General features: G+C 48.4%; 1 pseudogene; it reads left to right on the forward strand.

Moving 5' to 3' along the window:
- The first annotated feature begins 271 nt into the window (after positions 1 to 271).
- Positions 272 to 826, forward strand: LOC118889908 (annotated as a pseudogene).
- The last annotated feature ends 4308 nt before the right edge of the window (positions 827 to 5134 follow it).

Below are 5134 nucleotides of genomic sequence, written 5' to 3' on the forward strand. Positions count from 1 at the left end.
AGGAAACGGAACCTCTGAGAAAGTAATGATTTCTATTTGCTGTAAGTGTCTACGGCCTGCAGTGCACCTGGCGGTCCCACAGATCTGTCTCTTGCTTCAACAGTGTTTGGGTGGAACACACCCGTAGATGCCCCTTCTGCCAGCCCCCGGCCACCCTCCAACTTCTTTTCCAGTCGCAACCTTTGGAACCAACCAATTAGACATCCTCTGCCCACCTCCCCGGACCAGCCAACACCATTTTTTGAGCTTAGCTCCTTATTGCCGATCAACCATGAGCCCCTGGATTCATCAGAATTATTCCGCCAAGGTGGAGGCCGCCGTCAACCACCTGGTCAACACACATCTGTGGGCGTCCCACACCTACCTCTCCCCGGGTGTCTGTTTCGACTGCGACGACGTGGCTCTGGAGGGCCTGGGCCACTTATTCCTCGAGTTGGCAGAGGAGAAGCACAAGGGCACTGAGCATCTGTTGAAGATGCCAAACCAGCTCAGTGGCTGTGCCCTCTTCCAGGATGTGCAGAAGCTCTTCCAAAGATGAGTGAGGTAAAACCCAGATGTCGTGGAAGCCACCACGGTTGTGGAGAAGAACCTGAACCCGGTCCTTTTGGATCTGCATGCCCTGGGTTCTGCCACGCAGACTCCCAGCTCTGACTTCCTGGAGAGCTGCAAACTAGATGAGCCGGTGAAACTCATCAAGAAGATGGGCGGCCACCTGACTGACCTCCCGGGCTGGCGGGCCCCAGTTGGGGGCTGGGCGAGGAGCTCTTCAAAAGGCTCACCTTTAAGCACGACTAACTCGGAGCCTCCGGAGCCCAGCAGCCTTTGAGGAGCCCCTCTGCATCACCCTGGTGTCCGGGCTTCTGCCTTAGCCTCTCTCTGCAGCCACTGGGCAGCTTTTTAACCCAAGCCCTGGACCAAATGGAAACAATTAAAATTAAAAGTCTATGGCCTAAGTCCCTTCGCTTTAGCGTTGTTCAAAATGCCTGTGGCTGAACTGACTTCGCAACCCCAGTCTGGTGTTCTCTGTCTGCCATATTGTATCCAGCCACGCTGTAAATTGCCACGTGTTCAGCAAATGTAAAATTAACAGAGAGAGAGAGAGAGAGTTGTTTGTATAATGCAGGCAATTCTGCCTGCTATTCCACTCAATGAAGGGCTATGAATCTGCTGTTCCCGGTGGGTCTTGGTTCCCGCCTCCTTCTCATTGTGTAAGAACTAGTCAGGCTTTGTGTAGCTCTAGCACAGCCCCTAAACGCAGGCCAATCCTTCATCTGGGGCTCCACTGAAGAGACAGTATTCTGTCCCAACACTGGAGGGGAAGCTGGTCTTGTTGCACTTAGTGAGAAATAGTGTCATGGTCTCTACCACGGCAACTTCTGACTGGATTTCCAAGGGTCATTTGGATCATCCTCTCAGTCTTTAGAACCTAAGCCTGGGTGTGATGTGCTCTACTGTGATCATTGCCAGCACAGGGTATGGGCTGCCAGGAAAGAACCCATTCAGAACAGCACATGTGTTCAATTACCCCTTGGTGAGCTCTCACTGGAGCATCTTATGGGCAAGGGAGTGTGGAGAGAATGAAAACTTGAACAAACCTATACATCACTGGACTATAAAAATCATTAAAATATTGACAGATTTAAAGCCTTAATGACCCAACAAAGATGGGAAATACGCTTAAATGCAGATCTCAGTCATTAAAAATACATTTTGCATGCCACATTTACCTCCCTTGAAAATGGGGGGAAAATACATTTAGGGCGAGATTGCCACAGCTCCCCAAGAGGGTGGGTTAGAAAAGCGAGTGACAATTCTCATCAAGTGCCCAATGAGGTGAAAGCTCTCAGGAGCTGGGGTGGTCTTTCTGTGGAGGCTGGTGGCTCTGTCACCATCAAAGCTGCAGCCAATTCACCACTCCAGAGACTCCTGAACTGTGCAAGATGCAGGCAGCACTTTCCCGAGAGACATCAGCTCACAGGGAAAGATGCCAGAAAGGGTCTGGCTTGGCAAAAGCATCAAGAGGTAAGGCAGCTGGAGAAATGTATATGGCAAGACACACTTAGCAACTGGAGCAACTTACCAGAGACACCAAATTAGTCTCCTTCCAAAGCATGTTTCTTTTTTCTTACCAGAACTTAGTTTCTGTATTAGTTTGCTAGGGCTACTGTAACAAAGTACCAGAGACTGGTGGCTTAAACAACAGACATTTATTTTCTCACTATAATGGAGGCTAGAAGTCCAAGGTCAAGGTGCGGGCAGGGTTGGTTTCCTCTGAGGCCTCTCTCCTTGCCTTGCAGACAACCGCCTTCTCCCTGTGTCTTCACATCACCTTCCCTCTGCCTGTCTGTGTCCAGATCTCTTTTTATAAGGACACTAGTTGTGTTGGATTAGGGCCCATCCTAAAGACCTCATTTTAACTTAATTACCTCTTTAAAGACCCGGTTTCCAAATTGGTCACATTCTAAGGAACTGGGGGTTAGGACTTCAACATATAAATTTAAGGGGACACAAGTCAAACCATAACAGTTGCTAAATGATTATAATACCTCCAAAAGGAGGCTTGGGGAACAGTTGTTTTGTTTTACAGAGAAAAGTAAAAGTTCATAGCGTATGGAGTGGCTTCTGCCTTTTTAAGTTATTTGATTCAGTGAAACTCCAACTCACAAGGACTCCCATCGGCAGGGACAGTGAGGAGGAAATGGCCGGGCCGTTAGCCACGAACCAGTTTAGTGATTTTCAGCTAATAACACACCCCTCCCAAACCTCAGTTTCCTCTTCTGTGAAACAAAGGAGTTAAGTGGGGAGCTGGATGTGGTGACTGGCACCCAAAACACTTCTTCGAGCTGTCCTGTGTGGTAGAGACAAGAAAGCGGAAAACTGCACTTCTCAGATTCCTTTCCAGCTAGAGTTCTGGTTATGAGTCAGGTTCCCCCCAATAAGATGCTGTGGTATGAGACTGGGGGACAAAAATGAAGGGAGACCGCCTTCCTGTTGCTGTTTCTACCGGCCTGGCTGATCAATCGAATGGAAAGGAGGTGTGGAGGCTGGAGTTAGCATTCCAGCATCCCATGCCCAGGCTGAAGGCACCAGAACAGTCGTGGGGATGGGGCCGCAGCAGGGGAGTACCCCAGGAGTCTCTCCCGAAGACATGCTGACAAAATATGAAAAACGTGCACAGGTGTGTTCACTGCTGCACTATTGTTAACAGCAAAGGACTAGTTACAACCCTAGTGGCCGTGAATAGGAAACTGGTTGAATAAACTACTATATCCACACACATGATGGAACGTTCTGCAGCTCTGTAAAGGAAGAAAAAATATTTCCAAACACTGCTGTGGAGTCATCTTCAGGACGTATAGTTGAACGAAAAAAGCAAAGTGGACAAAAAGGTATACTGTTTAGAACGTGGGATGGGGTGGGTAGCGTTGTATATTTAAAAGAAATCTTGGAAGAATAAAAAACAAGAAAGAAGGAGTCCTAAAGACCTCCTTTAACGCTAAAAATAGTGTGACTAAGATGTCAGGTCCTGACCTCTGGTAGTGAAAGTAGAAACAAAGGGACGAGTGCCCTGGCCTGTTTCTCCCACCCAGTTAGGTGAGAGGTGAGAAGGAAGCCTGCGGGAGGGAAATGAGCATTGGCTGAGCATCTGTCATTTATAGCACCTGGGCCAGCTGCTTCAAATATATTTTCTCCTTTAATTGTTTACAGTTTCACTTTGAGGTCGGTATTTTTATTACCCCCATTTTATAGATAAGAAAAGGAGAGCCAAGAGAAGTTAAGCAACTTGACCAAATTCATGAAGCAAGTAAAGTGCCAGAAATAGGGCTTTACACCCAGGCCTTCGGGATCCCAGCTATAGATTCTCTCTCTTGCTGGGTCCTGGATGGAGCTCTTAGGCTGTGGCCACAGGGAGGTAATGCTTCCCTAGGACCCGGGTTTCTGTCTCCTTCCTTCACGCCCTCCCAGAGAGAGGCACCAGGCCTGGCTGCAAGGGAGTGTCCCGGGGAGGGAGGGAGTGCCTCTAAGCCACTGGCTTTCAATTTGATTGCATATGAAAATCACCTGAGGTGCTTTCAAAATTACTGATGCTTGGGTCCTACTCTCAGAGATTCTGATTTAATACGTATGGGTTGCAGCCTAGGCATGGGGTTTTTAGAAGCTCCCCAGGTAATACTAATGTGCAGCAAAGTTTGAGAACCAGGGCTCTGAGCTCTTGCTGTTTTCATGTGTAGTAACGTCCAGAATCATTAGCATCACCTGGGCGTTTGTTAGAACTGAGCGCTCTCTGGGCCCACACCGGACCTACTGAATCAGAAACTTGTGGGGAGGGGGGAGTGAAGGGAAGGGGAAGTGAAGGGAAGGGGGGAGTGAAGGGAAGGGGGCCAGTGATCTGTATTTTCACATGCCTTCCACTCAATTCTCTGTGCCCTAAAGCTTGACAATCACCGCTCTAAGCAGCAAGCTAGAGACAGATCCTCAGGTGCCATGGTTTGCTTTGTCAACTGTCACACAATCACTATGTTATTACTAAGTAAGATAAATTTGATGGTCCCAGGCAATGAGACTGTCCAGGTTTTTCCCCCAAGAAAAAACTTCAAGGCATGTGAGAATGCTTTTAAATGAGATTTGGAATCACCTGGAACTCAGGGTAGCTTCTGAGAAGGGGAGCAGCATTATCAAAATATGACGACGCTACTCAGCTACTGTGAACCAAAAGCTGCCAAAGGGAGTGTCAGCAGCCGAGGGAGAACATGGCCCTCAGGGGCAGACGGACCAGGCTGGACGGCCGAGGTCACCCAGCACATGGCAACCTCACCTGCCAAGGCTTCTCCACCTGAATGGTGTATTAATTTCCTAGGGCTGTTGTAACAAATTAATAAACTTCATGACTTAAAACAACAGACATCTACTCTTTCACTGTTCTGGAGGACAGGAGTCTGAAATCAAGGTATTGGCAGGGTTGGTTCCTCCTGGAAGGTTTAAGAGAGAATCTGTTCCATGCTTCTCTCCTGGCTTCTCGTCACTGCGGGAAACCCTTGGGGTTCCTTGGTTTGTAGACAAATTGCTCCAATCTCTGCCTCTGTCTTCACATGACCTTCCCCTCTGGGTCTCAAATTTTCCCTCTCATTTCTCT

Source organism: Balaenoptera musculus, chromosome 2 (assembly GCF_009873245.2).
Source record: "Balaenoptera musculus isolate JJ_BM4_2016_0621 chromosome 2, mBalMus1.pri.v3, whole genome shotgun sequence".
Lineage (NCBI taxonomy): Eukaryota > Metazoa > Chordata > Mammalia > Artiodactyla > Balaenopteridae > Balaenoptera > Balaenoptera musculus.